Source organism: Bidens hawaiensis, unplaced genomic scaffold, assembly GCF_021521415.1.
Source record: "Bidens hawaiensis isolate Kalapana, Puna unplaced genomic scaffold, B.hawaiensis_p1.1 tig00000097_1, whole genome shotgun sequence".
Classification (NCBI taxonomy): domain Eukaryota; kingdom Viridiplantae; phylum Streptophyta; class Magnoliopsida; order Asterales; family Asteraceae; genus Bidens; species Bidens hawaiensis.
In genome coordinates this window covers 6,631,324-6,644,990 of record NW_027491017.1, presented here as the reverse complement: position 1 = coordinate 6,644,990, position 13,667 = coordinate 6,631,324, and the positions used below count along the sequence as shown (strand labels likewise).

The window sequence follows — 13,667 nt, the reverse complement described above, 5'->3', positions numbered from 1 at the left end:
GTTCTAAAGACCAGAAAATTGATTGATAATAGCTCTCCTAGGATTACTTGATGAATTTGGAGAGTGTTTGTCCTCTTGGAAGTTTTTGAGCCGACAATGAGGGTCAGTGGGATTGAGATAGGGGATAGATTGTTGAGTTTGAAGTGCTTGTTGGTGTAACATCCCTAAATTTCAAAGAATTATATTTGATGTATTATTTGTTAATAGTGGAAAAGTTTACTAAAATTGGTAGAGAAATGATGACGTAATAATAAGATGGTTCAAGTAGGCTAAGTATGGAATTAATTATGGACCAAAAAGGAAAGATGGGCCACAGGCCCATGGGCTTAAGGGAGTATAAATACCCCTTAAACCCTAATCCTTTCCATTATTAACTATCACTACACCATAGCCTACACCTTGAGAAACACACACACCATCCTTTAACCCGAGCCTAGATTCAAAGTTGAAAACCCGAGCTTGTTGGTGCTAGATCGTCGTGTCAAACCTAAACAACATCAAGACCAGCTCGTGTTTGTAGAACGACTCGTTAAGGTACGTTTATATTTTGAAATCGTTTATATAGGTTTGGTTTGGTTTGAGAAATCATAGATCTGTGTTAGTATGATTAAAACGAATCTAATGAAACAAACCTTACTGAATTTGATTAGCATTTGATAGGTTAATTGTTAACATAATATAACCTGTAACTAGATACACAAATCGCACCCCTTAAACATGGATGTTTGGCCGATTTGATGGTTAGGGTTTGTAAGCGCTGCATAGACGATTCCAATGATACCAAAATCATGATATTTCGTTAAGAATTGAAGGTTTAATTGCATATCTAAGATATGTTGACTGTTATTGTTCTTGACGATTTTGACTTTGACCCTTGAGTCAAAGTCTGGATAAGAACTAGATGATTCGTTATAATTAAGATAACGAATCAGGTAGTTCGTTACTCGCCCATTCGTTCTGTCAAGATAACGAATTAGCTACCCAGTTCGTTATGATTCAAATAACGAATCAAGCGATTCGTTACTCACCATTCGTCATAATTCAGATAACGAATTAAGCTGTGTCTGGGTAACGAATCAGATGAAGATAAGGTAACGAATCAGTTAGCGAATCAGACTCAATTCGTTATAATTGAGATAGCGAACTAGGCCATTCGTTATAGCGAATGAAGGAGGAGTTGGTAACGAATTAGACAGTAAATTGATAACGAATTAGCCAACGAATTAGGCTTAATTCGTTATAGAAAATGAGTTAACAGGTTAGATATTACTTAAAAATCCTAATGGAAAATGTGTTAAGGCAGTTAATGGAAATAAAATTTTTCCAAGCTGACCTGGCAGCTCGACCCCAGCCAGGAGCTCTGCCTCTTGGACCCTGCTAGGGGCTGCCGCCCCTAGACCTCGCTGCCAGGGGCGCTGCCCCCGGACCCCCGTTCGTCGAGGGCTAAAATTGGATTAGAAATACGATATGGATAGTTATAGTAATCAATACGCATAATTGTTATACAGCTAACCTTGCACAGTCAAGAAAGGAGTAGCCATTAACGGAAGAAGTAACCGAGTTCAGGTGAGTTTCTAGCCCCATTCCTTGTTATGCTTTTCGGGGCTGTGTGCATACTCGATGTGATTAGTTAATACACTTACCTTAAGTGGTAAGTGTATGCTATATATATGATATGTGATAGATATTAATGATTGTTTGTCGGTATGCGAACGATCTTCGGATATTGCGCATACTGTAAGGTTAATAATAAAGATATGAATATTGCATGTAGTGTAAGGATGATTTCTTGTCGATACGTGAACGATCTTCGGATATTGCACGTATTGCCAAGAATAGTGATGATCGTCTCCTTATATGGATATTAAATGATAACTTATAAATAGAGTTCCCTCTACGGATAATAAATAGAGTGTTCCTTTGATGGAAAACATAGTGTTCCTTTGATGGAAAGCATAGTGTTCCTTTAATGGAAAGCCCAGTGTTCCTTTGATGGAAAGCATAGTGTTCCTTTAATGGAAAGCATTGTGTTCCTTCTATGGAAGTATATAGGATTTTTCCTTCTATGGAGAATATATATATAGAGTGTCCTTCTATGGAGATATAAATAGTAGGGGTGATAGTAATAGTTCTTTTAATAGATACTATGTGACATTCCTCTTATGGATATTTATATAAGGTTAAGATGTGTATGCATGTAAGATATGTGTATGTATTGTATGTCGCCTGATTAACTAGAACTCACTCAGCGTAGCTGACTTTTAGTATGCACGCAGGTGAATATGTTTAATGAGCTAGCATGAGGAGGGCACATGGCATGGATCTAACGGCTGGCATTTGAAGATGGAAGAAATGATGTTTTAATATGATGATTTATGTTATGGTCTTAAAGAAAAGATTAAATGTTTTGTAATAAATGGTTACAGTTTTATATTCCGCGAAAGTTTTAAGAAACTCTTATTTGAAGAACTGTGTTTATGAGTAAATCCGACGCTAAAGTAAGGCTACCGAGAACGGGGCCTTACAGTTGGTCTAAAGATGGCAACAAGATATGGGGTCTATCGGTCGATCTGTTATTTTTAAATTTATGGGGCCAATTAGTTTTCTTCTTATGCACGTTACTAACCCCAGTCTTAATCTATAAATATCCAAGTTATAGAGGTCGGGTACCAAAAAGGCCCAAATACCCTTAAGTAACATTCGCGGGTAAGAGAGGAACCCCTCATATATCACCCGCGGAACATATAGATCACCGCACAACATGGTAGAGGAAGAACATCCTTGCACCACACGCGGAAACATCTAGGCACCCTCAGAAGTCATCCGCAGGACAGGACATCTGTCCGCCAAAATGACCAGAAGGCAATGCCAATCGGACAGATGTAGATAACTAACTATCTTCTAGAAGAATAACCACGATTGTTACTTGGAGAATACGTGACTCACCAGCAAATGAGCGAATGACACCTGGCCAGGTTGTTATAACCGTGCACATAGCCAGGGTATGATCCGTCCTATCAAAAGGTGACGCGTGTCCAGGTTGTTATACCCATGCACATGGGACGTATAGCTCAACCTATCATAAAGGGACACGCGTCCTGACGGTTATTGAGAACTTCTAGAAAGGGGACAACTGGCCCAATAACCTTCCCACATCGTTTGCCTATAAATACCTTGTCTACCTGCATGAGGTATTCATTCATTGATACACATTTACTCACATATACTCTCTCTGTACTTGCTCTATTTACTTAAGTACTTTCTTTCCTAAAAACTGTACTGATTCTCACGCCGGAGGGTGGTTACGGGAAGACCCCCTCTCTTGTCCCTCCCGTGACGAGACTCACGGTGTTTGTTTTGCAGGTTCTGATCATTGGACTTTGGGAAGTTATATTCATTCTGTGTTATTCGTTATCATATCCTACCTTGTGGACTCATCGGATCCAGGACCCGAATAGGGGAACGGATCCGTGTTTCTTCATTGGCGCCATCCATTTTGGTGTTAGAACAGCACAAGTTGTCGTTCGTTTTTTGGTTCGTTTAAGTATGAGTAAACTTCCTGAAGGGCCGAAGGGAACTCCTGCACCTAATTCACATGTTACTAACACGAAAATACCCGAAGGTTTTGCTTCAAGTGTTTTCGCACGTATCACGGGTTCACGTTCACGAACCACCGGCACAACACAGGGTGGTCGCACACTTAAGCGTGTTAATGTTCCTGGTTCACGAATCGCTGACATAAATCCTGGAGGTTTTACCTTAGAGCATGTTACAGCACCAGCCGGTCCTACTCCCACAGATACGGGACGTGTTACAGCACCGGAGGGTTCCAATCTAGGTGATCTCGGGCGAATTATTAGAGAAACCCGCCGAAATCGGTCAGTATTGGATCCAGAAGATGATTCAGGCGACTCTGATTTGGCAAGGTCTCATCAACATAATTCCAGATCTAGAGGACCACTGTCTCCGGAGGAATGGCTCCGCGCACAACAAGAAAGTTTGGCAGCCGAATATGAGCGTAGAGTGCGCAACGAACATTTCCATGCTCGCGCTTTGACTTATGAAGAATCTTCCCGGAGATCTCTTTCTCCTCCAATAAGAGGAAGTCAAATCCATTACAGTCAGCAGCCGGAACAGGAATTTGGTGAAATACGGAGGTTTCGTCCTCGTCCTCGCATGGACATGCGGATGCCATCTTACGTAGATGAATATGATAGCTATGATTCAACTTATCACCCATGAGACTTCAGCTTTTATACGGGTGACAGCAGGATGAGTTCGCTGGCAAGAAGCAGTCGTCCACGGGACGTAGTTCGCCACACTGAGTATCATAGCAATGCAGAGAAAGACTTCACTAAACCATACCGCCCGGCAGCCTTTGCCGAGAAGTCAAAGTTTATAGCAAGCTTTGCTACAACACCTTTTCCCGTCAACGTTAAGATACCTACATCGGTGGGTAAATACAATGGCATGACTGATCCAAGCGATCATCTTCAAAACTTCGTGGCAGTTGGTGGTGTGAGTAGATAGACGCTCCATTATTGGTGTCACATATTCGCATTGACACTAACAGGGGCAGCAAGAGAGTGGTTTGAAAAGATACCAGACGGTCAGATCTCTAGCTGGGATGATCTGGTGAAAAAATTTTCTCAACAGTTCAGCCAACAGAAGAAGCATACTCGTGACCAATCAGAAATTCTGGATGTTATCCGCCGAGATAACGAATCCGTAGAAGATTTTATTACCAGGTTCAACGACGAAAGGCTGAACATTGGTGGAATCAGCAAGGACATGCTTCGCGGTGCCTTCCGCAAAAATGTCAAGTGTGACGCGTTGATCCGCACACTCACTTGTAGAGATGGAATGCCAAAAGAATGGGACGATATAATGACCGTGGAAAAATTATTTGCCAGAACTGAAAAATATTGGGGTATAGTAATTCGAAGCAAAATTTTAAAGTAGAGTTCCAGACTCCACGACCCAATAAACAAGCAAAGGGACCAATCTGGTCAAGACTGCAGCCAAATATGGAAGTATCGAAGCCATTCGATGCAAGATCTTTCATTGGCAACAAAAACAAAGCAGGACCCTCGAATCGAGGTCCCAACAGTTGGACTCCACTTTCAAAGACTCCCGCTGAAATTCTCACCACAGAGAATGTGAGCTTCAAAAAACCGCAGCCACTCACGAGGAGATCATTCCTCGATGCCAAAAAACATTGTTCGTTCCACAATAACATCTGTCACAACACGAACGAATGTAACGCTTTGAAAAGAGAGATTGAGGTGGCTGTAAAGTCTGGGAAACTTGGACACTTGGTGAAAGATGTAAAACCTGGGACTGGTGAAACTCATGTGCGGGATAACCAGGGCCCATCCAAAAAACAAGTCAAGGAATTAAACGAGCACATGATCCAAGGCGGACGAAGGGTTGGGGGAAAGAGGCGAGAGTCTGACGAAGAAGAGTGGAAGAATGAGCCAGTAATCTTTCCACGAATCAAAGGAGGTCCCAGTAACAAGAACCCCTTGATCACCACTGCTCTCTTCGGCCACTATCGCTCCCAATATGTTTTCTTTGACACTGGTAGTACATCTGACATCATGTACGAACAGTGATTTGAAAAACTCGATGAGGAAGATAAGGAGAGGTTGAAACCTATTCATGCTCCTGTATCTGGATTTGGAAGGGAGGTAATGCACCCGCGAGGGGTGATTTCCTTCCCAGTCACTTTAAGTGATGGAATACACTCAAAAACCGAGGAAGTTGAGTTTTTGGTTCTTCCAGCAACTTCCAAACATGACATCATCTTAGGGAGAGAAGCAATTGGTGACTTTAATGCTCACCCGTCCACGGCTCTTGGCGCGGTAGGGTTTCCAACCCGCACCGGTGTAGCAATAATCCATGTTAACCGACATTGCTTCGCAACAGACAGCTCAAAGCCCAGTAAGATTCTAAAACAATCTCAAAGGACTGGACCAGAAAAATGGGTTTTGAACAAGAAATTCCCCGATTAGACAGTCATAATCGGACCCGCTATTTCAGAAATAGTGAAGACTTTCTTAAAACAACTGTTGACCAAAAATATGGACATCTTCGCTTGGCAACCGGCGGACATGACTGGTGTTCCGCGGAGTATTTCGGAACACAAGTTAAGAGTAAACCCAATGTTTACACCATTTGTACAGAAGCAGCGAAAGATGGGCCCGGAACAGACGAAATCCATGAATGATCAAGTACAAGATTTGCTCCATGCTGGAATTATTCGACCAATTCAATATCAAACCTGGGTCGCCAATCCGGTTATTGTTCCTAAGAGCAATGGGACGTGGCGGATGTGCATAGATTTCAAGGATTTAAACAAGGCGTGTCCCAAAGACTGTTATCTGTTGCCAGAAATTGACTTGAAAGTTGATGCAGTGGCTCCGTTTAAGTTCAAATGCTTTTTAGATGCTTACAAGGGTTACCATCAAATCCGCATGGTGGCGGAAGATGAAGACAAAACTGCATTCCGAACGGATCAAGGTACATTTTGCTATAAAATGATGCCATTCGGTCTAAAGAATGCGGGGGCCACGTATCACTGATTGATGGACATAGCATTCAAGGATCAGATTGGTTGAAATTTGGAGGTCTAAATGGATGACCTTGTGATCAAAAGCATTGAAGAGGATCAAATGCTAAGAGACATCGAAGAGACATTCGAAACTTTGAGGAGTATCAACATGAAGCTGAACCCAGCCAAGTGTTCGTTCAGAATGGAAGAAGGGAAATTTGTTGGAGTAATTGTTACTGGTGCGGGCTTCAAGGCTAATCTGGACAAGGTCCAAGCCGTAGCCCGCATGCCTTCTCCTTCCTCCCTCAAAGAGGTTCAGACGCTTAATGGTCGATTGGTTGCCCTGAATCGCTTTTTGGCGAATCATGCAGCTAAATCCTATCCGTTCGTCTCAACATTAAGAAACTGCTTCAAGAAAGCACAATTCAAATGGACCGCAGAAGCGAAACAAGCTTTCTTGGAGGTTAAAAAATGTTTGATGGAACTACCCACGTTGACAGCACCTTATGCGGGGGAACCTTTTACGTTATATTTGTTGGCATCAGACATTTCTATTGGGGTTGTACTCCTGATGGATAGAAAAAACGTTCAGACGCTGATCTATTACGTCAGCAGAACATTGTCTGACCTAGAGACTAGATATTCAATGATGGAAAAACTTGTTTTAGCACTGGTCTATGCCGCCCGAAGCCTCCGCAGGTACTTCCAGGGGCACCCCATCAACATGTTAACCGGATACAAACTCAAGAACGTTCTCAGTAAGCCGGAATTGTCTGGGCGATTGGCAAAGTTGGCCATCGAGCTAGGTGAACATGCGATAGAATATAAACCTAGGCCAGCAATCAAGGGGCAGGTGTTGGCGGACTTCGTCACTGAAGTCCCGCAACACAAAGAGAAAGAATGTTTGATTGAGCAGCAACCCCAAGCACCTCCGGAGCAAGTACAAATTTGGTCATTGTTCACGGACGGGGCTTCAAGCAGTGAGGGATCTGGCGCAGGCCTCAGGCTAGTCAATCCCGAAGGCCACGAATTTACATACGCCATAAAGTTAGACTTTAAGAGTACTAACAACGAGGCGAAATACGAGGCTTTCCTGGCGGGCTTGCGGATAGCTAAAAAGCTAGGGGTGAGACATTTGGAAGCCCGCGTGGATTCCATGTTAATTGCGGGACATATCAATGGCACGTACGAAGCAAAGAATGACGTAATGGCTTCGTACTTATCACAAGCGAAAGATTTGATGCTTCAGTTTTCTTTATGCAAAGTAATTCATATAAAACAAAGCGAGAACAAGTCAGCAGATGCCCTTAGCAAGCTAGCTTTAACAAATTTCGAACATTTTGCTAAGGACATCCGCATTGAAATACTGGATCGCCCATCGGTCCCACAACATCAAGTTTTGGTAATTCAAACCGGAGTGGAATCTTGGATGACACCCATCATAGCATACTTGTCATTAGGAGCCCTCCCGGAAGGAAAAACCGCGGCCCGGAAGATAAAACACAAAGCCTTGAACTATCATATGCACGACGGTGTTCTATACCTACGTTCCTTCCTCGGTCCATTGCTTCGATGCGTGGATGCTGAAGACGCGAACTATTTAATCAGAGAAGTTCATGAAGGCATCTATGGTCCTCACGCGGGCCTGCGTATGGTCGTAGAGAAACTAATGAATGCCAGATATTACTGGCCGGGAATGCATCTGGACGCTGTGCATGAAATCTGGAAGTGTGATTTGTTCCAACGTCACACCCCCAATACGCTACGACCAAAGAACGAACTCGTTCCAGTCACTTCAGCATGGCCGTTCTAGAAATGGGCTATCGATATAATGGGACCTTTCCCTAAAGCCCCGGGACGCGTCAAGTTTTTAATAGTAGCCATCGACTACTTCACGAAGTGGGTGGAAGCCAAACCAGTGGCATCTATAACAGCAACAAGTGTTAAGACAAAACCTTTCTTTCCATTAGATAATCAAAAGACGATTACAAAAAATATGGAGAAATAATTACAAAATCTCGAAAATCTAGATTATCCTATTCTATGGATTATGAGCTACAATATCTTTCGGAGGAGTTGATGGAGTGTCCTCAGATGAGGCGTCTAAAGATTCATCATCAAGGTAATTCTTCAATTGTTGTACGCCGTCACTGGCTGAAGCAAACTCCGGAAACATATTTTGTAAAGGAAACACTAAGACATCATGTTCCTTAATTCGCATATCTCGCTCCTGCTTGACATTAAGGCCATGAAGCGGATGATCTCTAAAAGAACTACCACTTTGAGCATAGGTCATCCCTTCATTGAAGCCTCTCACGCGACCAAGATGGGATGAGGCGGTCATCAAGTTAGCAAAGCAATCAGTTAGCTCTGCACTTCCCTTAATATGACGGATGACCTGGCAAAATAAAAAGATAATTCATTCAGTATCAAAGTATGAGATGCGTAGTGAAAAGCACGTAAGGAAAACTTACAGAGTCGAGTCCCCGCGTGAGGAACCACTGGCGATCTTGCTCAGCACGCTCCGCCCTGCTCCAAAGCTCCCGCATCTCGTCGGTCATTCTTTGATTAACCGCTGAAGCTTCAGTCGGGCGAGATTTTGTCTCCTCACGAGCTTGCAAAAGGGAGTCATAGGCAGCTTGTATCTCAGCATCCCTTTTGTCTTTAAGCTCGACCTGCTCCCTTTGCAACTTTAGCTCTGCTTCAAGCTCTTGGATTCGGTTGCCTTGGCGGGATACTTGCCTTAGGATCCTTATATATATATATATATAGATATAGAAAAGAGTTCAAATAAAAAACAAGTGTTTTGTGAGATGTGTGAGAAGAGCTTTAAAATAAAACAAAACACCTTAAATATGACACTATACAATGTAACTATGAAACAATACAATTATTTAGAAACTACCAATCTCAACCAATAAATCATAGATCCAATGGCCTAGATCTATTCTTATTCTTCTCACAAAAATATTGTTTTTTACATTAACCCTACCCCTTTCTCTCTCTATATATATATATTAATTTTGGTCGTGGATAGCATGACCCATTCAAAAATATAAAAAGCATTTAAACAAAACCAACTAATTGAATGTTTATATAAGAATAATGCTTGTTATTTTTATCTATAAGGTGTTACATGTCCGAAACTTATGGGTCAACCCTTTATTAAAATATCTCCATAGACTTGACAATTAATTGTGTATTTCATTTATTGCAGATAGATAAATAATTTTATAATAAACTTATAAAGCAAATTTAATAACTTTAATAAGTATTTTTTTTAATAAAAATAGGTCGGGAGGAAGAAATATTAACTAAATTGGGTTATTTGAAAAGTATTTATTGAAATAGATGTTTTTTTAGAACACTTTTATCTCACTCCGAAACCAGTTTTAAGATAAAAGTTGTCTTTTTGGTTATATATAGATTTTGTTGTTTGATCTCTCTATTAGAAATTTAAGCATGCAAACTCAATTTTAACACTAGAGATCGAAAACACATGTACTGACATGGGATACATTGTAGTAAAAAATATCCGTTTAAGGACTGGTTTATTTTGGATAGATTGTTAGAGAATGGTCTTTTTAAGGACATACATAAATCAAAAACCTTATCAAAGTCAAGTTATACCTTGGTAAAAATTTTATTAATAAAAACAAAAAATCTTATAAGATTTCATAACTTTAATAGCAAAGTGAAATTTTGATCTCTCTATTAAGCCAATTGCAAATGTTTATTTCAAAGTCAACTCATGTGGTAGGTTTGATATTGTTAAAGTGAATAAATCAAGAAAATATTCAAAATTATGACAAGTTGGTAATCACCTATATATACATTACACAAACTATTCATAAATGTCAAAACATTAATGGATCACACAATTATCTTTGCATTGTTGCTTGCGATTTTAACCACCACCTCACCGGTTACAAACGGTAAATATTACAAGGGCAGCAAGATAGTTGATCTTCCAACCACAATCAAAGAAACCCATCTCCATTTCTTCATGCATGACATCCTTTCGGGTGACAACCCGTCGGCCGTCCTTGTAACAAAATTAAACAACCCGAAGTTCAAAGACAACGACGAACACATCCCCTTCGGGTCAATTCACATATTTGATGACCCACTCACGGAGAAACTGGACCCGAATTCGAAGGTTATTGGCAATGGGCGTGGATTGTACGCTTCAGTGGGTCGCGGGGACAGAGGTAACGCTGTATTTAAGCGGTGATATGGAGTTTACGAGTGGCGAGTTTAACGGGAGTTCGATAAGCGTGGCTTGTAGGGATCAGATAACATTGGAGAAGGAGTTGGCGATCGTTGGTGGCCGAGGCAAGTTCAGGATGGCACAAGGGTTTGTTTGGGTTAAGGTTGGTTTCTTTAATGCTTCAAATGGTGATGCTGTTCTTGAATGGCATGCCACTGTATATCATCAGTAAACATTGAGATTCATGAGTCTATGTTGTTTGTTAATAGTTATCACTAAAACAACTCTTATGTTTTATCTGTGAATGAAAATAAATGGAGTTTTAAGTATTTTTCTTGTAACCAGATTTATTGTATGGGGTATACCCATATACTTTCATGCCTTTTAATTCTTCTTCGTAAACGGCACATCATTCCTTTAGACTAAAGGAAATGGTTTAATCTCGCTTAACTTCTGTCAGTTTAGTTTAAAATAATTCTTAAATTATTGTGTGTGAGTGTAGAGGATTGTAGAACTCGTTACCATTTTAACCCAACTTTCCTTTAACGCCCTGAACCCACATAAAGGGAGTGATGTCCGTTTCATTAACCTTTACCAAATCAATTTTAACACACTGAACATGAAAGTATACCCGGGGCCCAGGGCCTAATGCAAGCAACTCCAACATTTAGTATTAAGTGGTAGGGATGTAAACGGACCGAACCGAACCGGACGAAACCATGTTCGTGTTCGTCCGTTAGGTTTTTTTCATACAAGCGTACGATTCACGAACTCTCTACCAAAGGAAAATTCGTGTTCGTGTCCGTTCATTAAGGATCTGAGTTTGTCCGTGTCCATTAATGGACAAACATATATAAACGTCTCTAATGAACAAACAAACATAAACAATTACATATAAATTTTAAAAGAAAGTATGATCATTATCGGGCGTTCACGGACACTATTGAACGAACGTGGTCTCTGTTCATGTTCGTCCGTTAAGCTTACCGAACAAATTTTTTTTTGTCCATGTTCGGTTCGTTTATTATACTGACGAACAATATACGAACTTCTTGCCGAACAGGCGTTCGGATGCCCGCTGGACGTCCGGTTCATTTATAGCCCTATTAAGTGGCCTTTTTGACCGGTAAACATGAGCTCCACATGATATATATTAACCACTCAACATGGCCCGCAACCTCATATGTAATCTAATCTAATCTAACTATACTAATAAAAGAAAATAATAAGGATAATGCGGCAGTCTGACATTTATTCTTGGCCTAATCTCTCTTCTCATTCATCCTACCGATCCATGAGTTATGGGGCAAAACCATTTTGGCAAATGGGTTATAATTTCCTTTATAATTCTCTAATCTCTCATCTCATTCATCCTAGCAATCTTTGATGGGTCATGGGTCATAATAAATTTGACAAATGAGTTATAATTTCCTTCCTAATTCTCTACGTCGTGTTCCCGATTCATATAACGAGTGAAAGGAAATGAAATATTTTTCTTTCCATTATATTATTCTCTTTTCCTTTCATTTTCTTTTCCTTTCTTTCCTTTCAGTTCCTTCCAATATGGAAGGAAAGAGATCCTACCAAATTACTCTATATTTCTCCTATCTTTTACGTTGTGTTTCCGAGTTCATTTATTGATGGAAAAGAAACAAAATGGAAAGAAAGAAAAAAATGTTGTGTTCCTGAGGTTTTTATAAAGAAAGAAAAGAAAGGAAATTGGAGAAGATTTTGTTCCTGAGTTTCATTAAATGAAAGAAAAGAAAACAGATTGAAAGAAAATAATGAGTAATAAAGAATAAGTTGAACATAAATGTTTTCTTTCCAATTTGAAAAGAAATAGAAAGAAAGAAAGGAAAGGGAAAAGAGGAAAAAAATTAAAAGAAAACTTTCCTTTCCTTTCCTTTCTTCTATTTTATAAAATTGAACTTGGGAACAGAGCTAATGAAACTCGGGAACACGCATTTTGTTCTTTCACTCATTTAATAAAACTCTGGAACACAACAATTTCTTTCCATCCATCCAATTCCTTTCCATTCCCTCCTTAAATGAAACTCAGGAATAGAGCGTCATTTCTCATCTTATTTATCCTACATATCCATGAGTCATGGGTTAAAACAATTTTGACAAATGGGTTATAATTTTCCTTTTTAATTCTATAATCTCTTATCTTGTTCATCATAGCTATCCATGTGTAATTGGTCAAATCAATTTTGGCAAATGTTGTATATAAAAAGATTTGTTTGAATTTTTAAATTCGAGATTCTAGACTTCTTAATGTATGTACTATATATTATATTTTCCGTTTTACCTTATTTATTTTTTTTATTATTTGACAAATCCATGTAAGTCCAAAAGCTAGTAAATATATATTTACACGTACACTCAGTGGGAGTTTGTTTTTGTGGTGTCATATTTTCAGTATTCGGATATATAACAACCCAACGTCAAAATTTTCATGTTGAGTTGAATCATGTACCGAAAACCAATATCTTAATAAAAGTATAATTGTTTCACGAAATATAAACAAAGTCATTTGAAATATAAAATAAGTACACTTGCTCCTTACGGGTCAAAACCAATTAAGGCTAATAATCATATACTAGTGGAAGAGCTCGCGCGTTATGACGTGTACACAACGGGGATTCGGTTCGTTATGGGACCGGCATTTGCTATAGAAAAAATGATATTTGATATAGTCTACGATACAAAATATAAGAAAATTATATAACATTTGCAAAAAAAGAAAAAATTAAACACAATTATGAATTTAAGTGTTTTTTTTGTAAGTTAACAAAAGTAATTGATGTATAGTGTTTTAACGTATGTACATGAGTTTTTTGCATCAATTAAAATACAAAAGTGTTCATGTTTAAGGTCAACCCAACTATAACCCACATAAAA

At 39.6% G+C, this 13,667-nt stretch overlaps 1 pseudogene; it reads left to right on the top strand.

Annotated features, from left to right (window-relative positions):
* Positions 1-10,421: 10,421 nt before the first annotated feature.
* Positions 10,422-11,044, top strand: LOC143567672 (dirigent protein 4 pseudogene; annotated as a pseudogene).
* The last annotated feature ends 2,623 nt before the right edge of the window (positions 11,045-13,667 follow it).